Source organism: Nomascus leucogenys, chromosome 22a (genome assembly GCF_006542625.1).
Source record: "Nomascus leucogenys isolate Asia chromosome 22a, Asia_NLE_v1, whole genome shotgun sequence".
NCBI lineage: Eukaryota > Metazoa > Chordata > Mammalia > Primates > Hylobatidae > Nomascus > Nomascus leucogenys.
In genome coordinates, this window is record NC_044402.1 from 94,048,041 (window position 1) to 94,062,520 (window position 14,480).

The window sequence follows — 14,480 nt, forward strand, 5'->3', positions numbered from 1 at the left end:
AAAGTCTTTAATTGTTATTAGCTTAAAATAATACGGTATAAGATAGTATTTGCAAGCCTCATGGTAACCTCAAACCAGAAAAACATACAATGGATTAAAAAACAATAATAAGCAAGAAAATAAATCATAATCACCAGATAAAATTACCTTCACTAAAAATACAAAAAGGAAAGAAAAAAGAAAGAGAAGACCACAAACAACCAGAAAATAAATAACAAAATGGCAGGAGTAAGTCTGTCCTTATCAATAATAACACTGAATGTAAATGGACTAAGTTCTCCAATAAAAAGACAAAGAATGGCCGAATGAATGAATAAACAGGGCCCATTGATCGATTGCCTACAAAAACACAGATCATCAATAAAGACACATGTATACTGAAAATAAAGGAATGGAAAAAGATATTCCAAGTCCATAGAAACTGAAAAAGAGCAAGAGTAGTTATACACATATAAGACAAAATAGATTATGAGACAAAAACTATAAGAAGAGACAAAGAAGGTCACTATATATTGATAAGGGGGTCAATTCAGCAAAAAGATATAACGATTTTAAATATATATATATGCAACCAACACTGTAACACCTAGATATACAAAGCAAATATTATTAGAGGATAAAGGAGAGATAAATGCTAATACAATAACAGCTGTAGATTTCAACAGCTTACTTTTAGAATTGGACACATTTTCCAGGGAATCACCAAAGAAACATTGGACTTAATCTTCACTATAGACCAAATGTATCTAATAGATATGTACAGAAGTTTTTATTCAAGAGCTACAGAATATACATTCTTTTCCTCACCATATATAAATCATTCTCAAGGATAGACTCCATGTTAAGTCACAAAACCTGTCTTAAAACATTCAAAAACTGAAATAATATCAAGCATTTGTTTCTGACCACAATAGAGTAAAACTAGAGGTTAATAACATGAAGAATTTTGGAAAGTATACAAATACATGGAAATTAGACAAAATACTCCTGAATGACCAATGTTTCAATGAACAACTTAAGAAAATTAAAAACAATTCTTGAAACAAATGATAAGGCATTTAACAGTTAAACTTCCAGAGACCAAGGATTAAAAAAAAAAAAAAAGATTTCTAAAAGCAGCAAGAGGAACAAACAAACAAACATACAATGGAGCTCCATACAATGGATAAGTACTGTATGAAAACCTAGGGGTTACTGCAAAAGCAGTACTAAGAAGAAAGTTTATAGATAGCAGTGCCTAAAATAAAAAGGAGGAAAAACTTCAAATAAACAATGTAATGATGCATCTTAAATAAATAGAAAAGTGAGAGCCACAACCAGTGGTTAAGTTCCCTTCCTCTGCTGCCTCCAAGTTGGACAGGGAACATAAACACTGAGATCACCCCAGAGCTAAGACGGGCAGGCTGAAGGTGCTAAGCCATGATCTACAGCCAGCACTCAAGTGGGAGAGGAGCCCATACTTTTAGAGCATTGTGAGGGAGCATGATTGCAAATGCAAAAAAATATAGAGGAGCCACCACTAATTAAGAACCTACCTACTGACCACTACACCTAAGCACCAACTACTGGATCACACTCCAAAGCTTCAACAACACCAAAATAACCTTGCTAACACACCCCCTTGTGAAATCAAAGACAAGAAGTCACCTACAAATAAAAACCCTTCACTAAGCCTCAGCCCTGTGAAAATATCCAGAAAAGAAGTCTACTAACTGTACTCAATCTACACTGCAGTTAAAGGAACTCTCACACACAGAGATGACAAAGAACCAATGCAAGAACTCAGGCAACACAAACGGCCAGTGTTTTATGTTCTCCCAAAGACCCCATTAGGTTTTCAAAAAGTCTTCTTAACAAGGCTAAGTTTGCTGAAATGACAGAAATGAAATTCAGATTGTGGATAGTAATGAAGATCATTGAGATTCAGGTGATGACAATACTCAAATAAAGGAAACTAAGAATCACACACACATACACAAGTACAGGAGCTGACTGATGAAATAGCCAGTATAAAGATAGAACGTAACTCATCTGATAGATCTGAAATATACACTGCAAGTATTTCACAATGCAATGGCAAGTATTAACAGCAGAATAGACGAAGCCGAGGAAAGAAAGTTGGAATTTAAAGACTCGTTCTCTGAAATAAGATAGTCAGACAAAATTAAACATAAAAGAATGAAAAGGAATGAACAAAACCTTTGCAAAATATGGGATTATGTAGAGAGATCAAATCTATGAATCACTGGTATCTCTAAAAGAGACCATGAGAAAGCAAACAAGCTGGAAAACATATTTCAGGATATTGTTCATGAAAACTTCCCCAACCTCACGAGAAAGGCCAACAGTCAAATTCAGAAAATACGAAGAACCCCTGAAAGAATCTACAGAAGAAGATAATCCTCAAGATGCATAATCATGAGATTCTCCAAAATCAGAAATGAAGGAAAATATGTTAAAAGCAGCCAGAGAGAAAGATCAGGTCACCTACACAGAGAAGCCTGTTATGCTAACAGCAGGCCTCTCAGCAGAAACCTTATAATCCAGAGACCATTACCAGCCACTAGAAAAACACAGTTAAGTACACAGACCAGTGAAACTATAAAACAACCACATAAACAGGTCTGCATAACAACCAGCTAACATCATGATGACAGGATCAAATTTACACATATCAATACTAATCATAATTGTAAGTGGGTTAAATGCCAATTTAAAAGGCACAAAGTGACAAGCTGAATAAATAACCAAGACCCAATGATATAATATCTTCCAGAGATCCTTCTCATGTGCAAAGACGCTCGCAGACTCAAAACAAAGAGATGGAGAAAAATCTTCCAAGCAAATGGAAAACAGAGAAAAAGCAGGTGTTGAAATCCTAATTTCAGACAAGACAGATTTTAAACCAACAAAGATAAAAAAAGATAAAGAAGGGCATTACATAATAGTAAAGGGTTTAATTCAACAAGAAGACCTAACTACCCTAAATATATATTCAGCCAACACAGGAACACCCAGAATCATAAAGCAACTACTTAGAGACCTTCAAAGAGACTTAGACTCCCACACAATAATAGTGGGAGATGTCAACACCCCACTTTACAGTATGGGAAAGATCACCAAAGCAGAAAATTAATAAAGATATTTAGGTCCTGGACTCATCACTGGATCAAATGGACCTGGTAAACATCTACAGAACTCTCCACCCAAAAACAACAGAATATACCTTCTTTTCATTACCACATGGCACATACTCTAAAAGCGACCACATAATTGAACATCAATCAATCCTTAGCAAATGCAAAAGAACTGAAGTAATCACAAACACTCTCTTGGGCCATAGCACAATATAATTAGATATCAAGACTAAGAAAACTGCTCAAAATCATATAATTTTACAGAAATTAAACAACCTGCTACTGAATGACTTTTGAGTAAGTAATAAAATTAAGGCAAAAAGCAAGAAATTCCTTGAAAATACAACAAAGACACAATAGAATCTCTGGGACACAGCTAAGGAAGTGTTAAAAAGGAAATTTACAGCGCAAAATGCCCACATCAAAAGGTTAGAATGGTCTCAATTTACCAACCTCACATTACATCTAAAAGAACTAGAGAACCAAGAGCAAATCAACCCCAAAACTAGCATCAGACAAGAAATAACCAAAATAAGAGCTGAACTAAAGGAGATCAAGACATAAAAAAATTCAAAAGATGAATGAATACAGGAGGTAGTATTGTGAAAAAATTAATAAGATAGACCACTAGCTGTATTTATAAAGAAGAAAAGAGAGATGATCCAAATAAGCACAATTATAAATGACGAAGGGAATATTACAACTGATCCCACAGAAATAGATAATATTATGAATACCTCTATGTACACAAACTAGAAAATCTAGAAGAAATGAATAAATTCCTGGACACACACACCCTTTCAAGACTGAACAAGGAAGAAATTAATTCCTTAAACACACCAATAACAAGCTTCCAAATTGAGTCAGTAATAAATAGCCTACCAACAAAACTAAAACCTCAAAAGCATGTGGATTTAGAGCCAAATTCTACTTTTAAAAAGAAGTTCTAGTACCATTCCTACTAAAACTATTCCAAAAAATTGAAGAGAAGTGACTCCTCCTAAACTCGTTCTAAGAGGCTAGCATAATCATGATAGCAAAACCTGGAGTAGACACAACGAAAAAGAAAACTTCAGGCCAATATCCTTGATGAATATCAATCCAAAAATCCTCAACAACAACCAAATACTCAAAACTGAATCCAGCATCACATTCAAAATCTTATCCATTATTATTAAGTAGGCTTTAACCCTGGGATACAAGTTTGGTTCAACATATGTAAATCTATAAATGTGATTCATCACATAAATCGAACTAAAAACAAACATCACATGATAGTTTTAGTCTTAGCAGGTACAGAAAAGGCTTTTGATAAAATTCAGTAAGTCCTCATGTTAAAAACTCTCAATAAACTAGGTGTTAAAGGAAAAGACCTCAAAATAATAAGATCCATCTATGACAAACCCACAGCCACAATCATAATAAATGAGCAAAAGATGGAAGCACTCCCTTTGAAAACAGACACAAAAATGCCCTCTCTCACTATTCCTATCCAACATACTATTAGAAGACCTGACCAGAACAATTAGGGAAATGAAAGAAATAAAGGGCATTCAAATAGAAATAGAGGAAGTCAGACTATTCCTGTTTACAAACGACATAATTCTTTATCCAGAAAATCCCGTTGTCTTGATTGCAAAACTCTTTAAGCTGATAAACAGCTTCAGCAAAGTCTCAGGATACAAAATCAACATACAAAATTGTCTAGCCTTCCTATATACCAATAATAGACAAGCTGAAATCCAAATCAGGAATGCAATCCCATTTACAACTGCCACAAAAATAATAAAATACCTAGAAATAGAGCTAACCAGGAAGGTGAAAGATCTCTATAAGGAGAGCTATAAAACACTGCTCAGAAAAATCAGAAATGACACAAACAAATGAAAAAATATTCCATGCTCAGAACAGAAAGAGTGACTGTCATTAAAATGGCCATTACTTCCCAAAGCAGTTTATTTCAATTTCATATCTATCAAACTAATAATGGCATTCTTCACAAAACTAGAAAAAAAAACTGCTTTAAAATTTATATGGAACCAAACGAACCCTAACAGCTAAGGCAATCCAAAGCAAGAATAACAAAGCTAGAGGCGTCATGCTACTAGACTTCAAACTATGCTATATAGATTTTAAAGCAGTTTTTTTCTAGTTTGAGAAAAAAATATCAACCCAATTATATTGTGGTAAAGGACATAAGCAGACACTTTCCAAAAGAAGACATACAAGCAGACAACAAACATATGAAGAAAAGCTCAGCATCACTGATCATTAGAAAAATGCCAATAAAAAACACAATGAGATACCATCACACGTCAGTTAGAATGGCTATTACTAAACAGCCAAAAAAAAAAAAACAACTGATACTGCAAGCTCTTGCAGGGAAAAATAAACACTTCTACACTATTTGTGAGAGTGTAAATTAGTTCAACAATTGTGGAAAGCAGTGTGGCAATTCCTCGAAGAGCTAAAAACAGAACTACCATTCAACCCAGCAATCCCATTACTGGGTGTATATCTAAAGGAATATAAATTATTTTATTATGAAGAGACATGCATGAGTATGTTCATTGCAGCACTATTCACAGTAGCAAAGACGTGAAATCAACCCAAATGCCTATCAATAGTAGACTGGATTAAAACAAAAATGTTGTACATATACACCATGGAATACTATACAGCCATAAAAAGAATGAGATTATGACCTCTGCAGGAACATAGACAGAGCTGGAGGCCATTATCCTTAGCAAACTAATATAGTAACAGAAAACCAAATACTGCATGTTCTCACTTATAAGTGGGAGCTGAATGATGAGAACACACGGACACACTGGGGCCTATCTGAGGATAAAGGGTGGGAGAAGGGAGAGGATCAGAAAAGTAACTAATGGATAGTAGGCTTAACACCTGGGTGAAAAAGTAATCTGTACAAAAAACCCTGTGACACAAGTTTACCTATATAACAAACCGCATATGTACCCTTGAACTTAAAATAAAAGTTAAAAAATATAAAATATGGTACATATATACAATGGAGTACTATTCAGCCATAAAAAGATGAAATTCTGTCATTTAAAACAGCATGTATGGAAATGGAGATCATTATATTAAGTGAAATAAGTGAGACACAGTAAGATAAACATCACATGTTCTCCTTTATTTGTGGGATCTAAGAATCAAAACGATTGAACTCATGTATATAGAGAATAGAAAGATGGTTATCAGAAGCTGGGAAGGAGAGTGGTTGGGTGGATAGGGGACATGAGGATAATTAATGAGTACAAAAGTAATAAAAATAAAGATAAGACCTACTATTTGATAGTACAACAGGGTGACTATAGTCAATAATAACTGAATTGCGCATTTTAAAATAACTTAAAGAGCATAAGTGGCTTGTTTATAATACAAAGGATAAATGCTTGAGTGGATGGATACCTCATTCTCCATGGCATAATTATAACTACTGCATGCCTGTATCAAAACATCTCATGTACCCCATAAATATATGCACCTACTATGTATCCACAAAAATTAAAAACCAAAAATTTATTAAAAAGCATGCCAATATCAAAACATCTCATGTACCCTATAAATATATATACTTACTATGTAGCCACAAAGTTTTAAAAAAAATTAAAAAGTGCTCACAATATTTTGCCATTACATTATTTTTTTATTTCCAAAAATGTTTGATTGTTCTCTTTCACAAAAATTTGAGTGTGTCTTTTCTCCCTAAGTTGACTTTTATTATGGCTTTCAATAAGTTTCAAAGAAAGCAGTTTGTTTCCATCTTTGATATCCTAATAAATCGTGACTTATTAAAGTGTTGGAGGAGATTAGAACGTTTCTCAAAGAGATTATGTTTTTTTCTCCATTAAAGATGTTTAAAAATGATTTCACTTACACTTGGTATAATATAATTTATCTTCAAGATGTCACATTGCATATGGACTTACTCAAATTTGTTTCTTTTAACAATATAGCATTGGATATGATCCTTTGTCTTTTGTACTAGAAGGATTTACAGTAGCACTTTCTACTTGCTTTGCACTTGTAAAGTATTAAAATTCATCTTTTACTGTGTATCATATATTTTATATCTTATTCCATAAAAATTATTTTTGTATAAGAGATATACAAATAAAATCTGATCAAGTTTGAATTAAAAGTCACATAAAAATCCACTAATATTAAGGATAGAGACACGTGGTAGCTTTGAAACATTTTAAATTCTGGTGCCACTTTTTAGAATTCGGTATTATTCACAGCTTGTGATCCTGATATATTCTTTTTTGATGAAAGCATTGGGTAAGGGACTATTATCCTCCTGGCATGCTTCTCCTCCTGGTAACCCTCCAACAATACTGCTGCTCCAAATGGTGTCTTGTTTTCCCTTAAGATGATTTTGGTATGGTGTTGAAGAGCAAGGGGAGAAGGGTGAATTTTTCTTTGGATGGGGGGTCAGGAACTAAAACTTGGTAGATGAGAAGGAATGAAGAGAGCTGGGGAGAAAGCATCCTGATCTATGGAACCAGGACCAAAGAAGACAGTCTGTGTGTGGAACAGAAAAGCAAAGTGGTTAGAAAATAGCAATAATAGAGAAAAGTTGAAAATATGGAGGGTTTTGCAAGTCCTAATTTTATTAGATAGTTGGAAGGTTTTTTTAAAAGACTACCTTACTGGAGAGTTTCCTCATTTATAAATTGAGAATTATGCTATTCTCTATTTCACAACTTACTATAGTAATAGTTAATGGCTATATACTACTTGTGCCAGTTACTGTATCAAAATGTGTTAACTTTCAAATACCTTTTAATATAGATACTATCACCTCCATTTTATAGATAAGAATGTTGAGGCAGAGAAAGTTTAAGTAAATTATCCAAGTCATGTACTTTAGACATGTATGCACTCTTCAAATGCATTTAACTAGACCAGAATTTAAACTTAGGTGATAACTCCAGTCTCTATGCTCTTAACCACACGTAGGCTAGACTCTGTTACAGGAATTAAATGAGATTATGTAGTGATGAAGGAACCTCAGTACGCTGATTTTGTGTGTGTGTAGTCTGCTCTAAAATCAATGCCCTCCCATCCAAGTCTTAAATATTTTGAGCCCTGTACAATAATCTTTTTAAACCTTGCTATAAATGCTATGTCTTTGTTTTCCTTTCCCTGCCTCTATTATCTCTAGCATTTCAGAAATGTACACAAAGTTGCCTTTTCCCCAAGCTAAGCACCCCACTCTTTTTCTCCATCATTAAAACATAAAATAAAATAAAATAAATAATAGGACACTTATAAATATCCTTAGTCTCCTATCTGTTGGGATTAACTCTCCTACCTAACATAGAGTGAACCATTTCATAATCTAAGACCTTTTAAATAATTTTTATGACCAGATTTTCTTGATCAATCATATTTATGGACTTATTGTGCAATCATTTTCTTATTGAATGACATTACAAGAGTTTATAAAGAGTGAAAAAGTGCATATCAATTGACTTCGACAGTGGAATAGAAGGTACATCATGAGTTACAGTATGCCAAGAATGTATGCATCTTCTTCAAATAATCTAAGAAGTTATAAATGTATGGTTGTGTGTTTACAAATAAGCTGCTAGAGCTTTTTTTTAAAAAAAAACTTTAAATCAGACTCTAAATTATCAACAAAGTGCAATTGTTAAAAAGTTTTATTTCTTTAGATCTATTTCTATGAAAATTAAGCACAGGAGAAACTAGAATTTTTTTCTTGTTTAAATTTTGTCCTCTATCAACTGTTTATTGTTAAGAGTATTAGTGATTCAGAAGTGTCTTCAGTTTTTTGGAATATAAAATTATTTTCCCTTTAGCTGACATTGTTTTAAAAATGTGTCTTGGTATGATAGTAACTGGAGTTTCAGTCAAACAGGTTGAATTTAAATTTAAAGCAAAGATAGATTATACAAGGGAATAAGACATCCTGCTCAAAAGAGACATGGCTAGGTACTTGGAAATCTATTAAGTTTTGATGTTTTTTTTTTAAAAATAATATTTTTGCTTCCAACCTAGAATACATTAGAAAGAAGTTAATATTGTTACTTTGGCTCTAACCTAATTCCTAAGACAAAAACACATGACCTGTTCTACTGCTGAAGTAATAAATCAAAATACCCATGCTTTTTGTAACACCTGCCTATCATTCTACCAGTTTACTGAATTACTCTGAATAAATCATTCATTTTACTTCATATATACCTACAAACCATTTTACTTTCTGTAAATCTTTAACTCCTGTCACTTATTTTTTGTCCCAATGTATGTTGCATGATCCAACAATTCTTGCCAGTAGCCTGGGATTTATCCTGGCTTCATTGGTTTCTGCCTCTAAGCAACGGGACCTCAGTGTCTGCCTATTTATAATATTGTAAAATAGACTACCAGTATTCAACTAAAGATCCTTATACTCCATGACAATTCCCAGAGCTCAAGCATTTAAATGAGGCCTTGTGACTAATTCTTGCAAATAAAACGTAGAACTACTGTATAACTTCCATGTTGAGGTTTTAACAGGGAATGGCCTTCTCCATTCTCCTTCTCTCCCTCTTTCTAATCCCCTGCTCATTGTCTCTTTCTTTCCTCAGCCCTTAATGAGGCTGTGGGGTGGGAAGGACTCTGAGATGTTGGATTTACAATAAAGGAGTAACTAAGATTCCTGATTCTTTAGAGGAGAATATTGCAGTTGATTGTTACATAAAATGAGAAATAAATAGTATTTTCTTCTTCTTGGATGTAACTCACTAAGTCTTATTGAAGCTTTCGGAAAATTGAAAACACCTTCTTTGGCTGTATCTTACAACTTTCAAAATATAATATTTTCATTTTTGTTTAGTTCTAAATATGTAATGTATGTCATCATATGTAATGTAAATATGATTTATTTGACATGTACATAAATTATTTGAAATAGAACATTTTAGTTTTCAAATGTATTTTTAAAAATATATTTGTATTATTTATTTCTAGTTAAATAGGACCGGGGCTTGATAATATGGTTTATGATACTGTGACTTTAGAAAATGTTCTGTGTGTTGAAAATAATTATGTATTATTGTCTTGCTATTAGCAGAGTTCTATATATCTATTTCTTTTTGTCAGTTTTGATATATTATGCAGTGAGAACAAACAAATAATCCTAGTCATTTCTGACAGCAAATGTTTATTTAGTGTTCATGTTATACATGTCAAATACGTCTCTGCTCTGAGTGTTGTTCTTGCCAGCATCCAGGCGACAGTAGCAACCCCTAAGACACAACACTGACTGCCATTCTTTTGAAAGAGCGAAGATGGCAATGTTGGAAGCATGCAAAGGCTTTTATTTTATGCCTAGATATTGCCGACTACATTTATTTTCACAATTCTTTGACCAAAGCAAAACACATCACCGAGTCAGATGTCCACAGGGAAGAGAATTCTACTCTTACAGGGAATAAGAGTAAATAATTGGGAAAAATAATATAATCTACCAAAATCTTATAAAGAAAGCTTTTTATTTACATTTTCTATATCTAATACCGTTTTGTCCTTTTGATCAATAGATTTATTTTTCTCTTCTTCTTTTTAATATTTTTAAAGTTTGTATACATTTAAAGAGTACAGGGGCAGTTTTTTTACGTGGTTATATTGGCTAGTGGTGAAGTTGTGCTTTAATGTGACTATCACCTGAATAGTATACACTATATCCAGTAGGTAATTCCTCATCCCTTGCTCAACTCCCAACCTCTCACCCTTCTGAGTTTTCATTATGTATTATTCCACATTCTATTTCCATGTGTACACATTATTTAGCTCCCACTTATAAGTGAGAACATGCACTCACTTTGATTTTGTTTCTGAGTTGTTTCATTTAAGATAAAGGCCTCCAGTTCCATCCATGCTGCTGCAAGAGACACAATTTCATGACTTAATAGTAATCCATTGTGTGTGTGTGTGTGTGTGTATATATATATAAAAAAACAAATATGTGTGTATGTGTGTATATGTATGTATATATGTGTATATATACATATATGTCACATTTCTTTATCCATTTATGGACACTTAGGTTCATTATGTACATTTGCTATTTATTTTCCTCTCGGTAGACATCAATGGATATCCAGTTATTCACTGATGAACACTAACGTTGATTATATACATTTGCAACTGTGAATATCGCTGCAATAAACATTCAAATATAGGGATATTTTTGATATAATGATTTATTTTCCTTTGGGTAGATACCCAGTAATCCAGTGGGATTGCTGGATTGAATAATAACTCTAATCTTAGTTCTTTAAGAAATCTCCATACTGTTTTCCATGTACTAATTTACATTATCAACAATCTATAAAAGTTTCCTTTTCTTCACAACATCCTCAACATCTATTTTTTTTTTTTTTTACTTTTTAATAATAGCCATTCTGACTGGTGTAAGATGGTAACTCCTTGTATTTTAATCATTTCTCTGATGGTTAGTGATGTTTAACAGTTTTTTTTTTTTTCACATTTGCTGGGCACTCGCACATCTTTTGAAAAAGAAAAAAGTCTACTCATTTGCTTTGCTCATTTTTAATGGCATTATTTATTTATTTATTTTGTTGAGTTCTTTGTAGATTCTGGATCTTATTTCACTGCATAGTTTGCAAATATTTTCTTCCACTCTGAAGGTTGCCTGCTTACTCTGTTGATTATTCCTTTTTCTGTGTGATAGCTTTTTACTATGATTAAGTCCCATTTGCCTACTTTTGTTTTTGTTGCTTTCTGCTTTTAAGGTCTCAGTCACGAAGTCTTTACCTAGACCCAGTGCACAGAAGAGTATAGGGATGTTTTATAATAACCAGTATATTTGTGAATGTGGCAATATATTCTATTGATTCTATCATTTTTATTTATAATTCAGGACTATATTATTAGCTTTATTCCAGTTAATATTTGCTATATTTTCTAAGTAGAATTGTTTATTTTATCAGCATAGACACCCTATAACCTCTAGGGAAGCTTTTGGCACAGATTTTTTGGATAATGATATTAATTTGAAATAATATGAATAATGATAGCCAATGTTTTAAAAATGTTGGTATTTACTTGGTTTCTTAGTTTAAGCTGCTACAATAAAAATGCTATAGACTTGGTGGTTTAAACAATGAACATTTATTTCTCACAGTTCTGGAAGCTGGGATATCCATGATCAAGGGCTGGCAGATCTGGTGACTCTTGAGGGTGTTCTTCCTTGCTTATAGGCAGCCACCTTCTCACTGTTTGTTCATGTCAGGGAGAAAGATCATCTCTATCCTATTTCATACTGTAAGTGTACTAAAGACTCCAGCCTTAGGGCCTAATTACCTCCCAAAGGCCCCATTTCTAATACCTTCATATTGGGGATTAAGCTTCAACATGTGAATTTTATTAAAACGCTTCCAGTCCATAGCACTTGATATGCATTTTCCATCTATTTAATTTCAGTTTCTCTGAATGGCATGTAAAAGATAATGTCTTTTGCCAGCCATGCTGGCTCATGCCTGTAAGCCCAGCAATTTGGGAGGCTGAGGTGGGACTATCACTTGAGGTTAGGTGTTCAAGACCAGTATGGACAACATGATGAAATCTCCATCTCTACAAAAATTAGAAGAAAGGAAGAAAAGAAGAAGGAGAAGGAGAAGGAGAAGAAGAAGGAGGAGAAGAAGAAGAAGAAGAAGAAGAAGAAGAAGAAGAAGAAGAAGAAGAAGAAGAAGAAGAAGAAGAAGAAGAAGAAGAAGAAGAAAGAAAGAAGAAGAGGAACAAGAGGAAGAGGAAGAGGAAGGAGAGGAAGAGGAGGAGGAGGAGGAGGAGGAGGAGGAGGAGGAGGAGGAGGAGGAGGAGGAGGAGGAAAAGAAGAAGCAGCAACAGCCAGGTGTGATGATGCTTGTCCATAGTCTCAGCTACTGAGGGGGCTGAGGTAAGAGAACTGCTTGATCTCAGGAGTCTGAGGCTGCAGTGAGGTATGATGGCATCATTGTACTCCAGCCTGGGTGACAGAGCAAGACCCTATCTCAATATATATAAGTAAATAAAAAGAGTGTCTTTTATAAATAATGTGGAGATACATTATTTTATTCAGTTTGATACCTTTGAGGAGGCAATTTTCCATGGTGTTTCTACACATGTAAGTCTATTTTCTCAAGAACATTTATACAGCCAGCAGCAAATGAAATTAGACTGTCTCTTTCCAGATCAAAGAACAAATTTATTTATATTTAAGTATAATAATGTCTCCACAGTCTCCTCAGAGGAGTTTGGCTGACATTATTGCACAATAAAGACAATATCTACTTGGCAGCAAAGGATGGTCAAGTTTGCTAGCAGCCCCTTATAAGACTGGGGGCTTCCTAAGCCCAGGCTTTCTCAACTGTGACATGGATGCACCTGGATCCAATCTTCAACTTCCCCCTCCCTCACTGTGGGGCAGAGAGATTTGATGCCTACATAGAGCCCTTGCTGCTGAACTGCAACCCTTGCTGCTACATTGTTGCTTAGAGATTGCTTGATTGTTTGACAATACATTTCCATTTTTCATTTTTGTGGGAACATAGTTGTTATACATATTTATGGGGTACATGAGATATTTTGATATAGTCATACAATGTGTAATAATCACATCAGAGTAAATGGAGTATTCACAACCTCAAGTGTTTATCTTTTTTTAATGTTACAAACATTCCAGTTATACTCTTTTGTTTATTTTTAAATGTAAAACAATTTATTGTTGACTGAAGTCACACTGTTGTGCTATCAAATGCTAGATCTTATTCATTCTATCTAACTATATTCTTGTACCTATTACTATCTCCATTCTCCCCTGCCTCCAATACTCTTCTAGTATCCGTGTCTATTAGTTTGTTTTAATTTTTAGCTACCACAAATACATGAGAACATGTGAAGTTTGTCTTTCTGTGCCTGCGTTATTTCACTTAACATAATGTCCTCCAGTTTCACCCACGTTGCTGCAAATAAAATGATCTTATGCTTTTTTGTGTGTTTGTATACGTATCACATTTTCATTTTTTTGGTGTATATGTACCACATGTTCTTTATCCGTTCATCTATTAGTGGACTTGTAGGTTGCTTCTAACTCTTGGCTAGTGTGAATAGTGCTGCAATAAACGTGGGAGTGCAGATGTCCCTTGATATACTGATTTCCTTTCTTTTGCATTTATATCTAGCAGTGGGATTGCTGGATCATACGGTAGCTCTATCTTTAGTTTTTTGAGGAGCCTCTATACTGTTATCCATAGTAGTTGTATTAACTTATATTACAAGATTTCATTTTTTTCTATATCCTTGCCA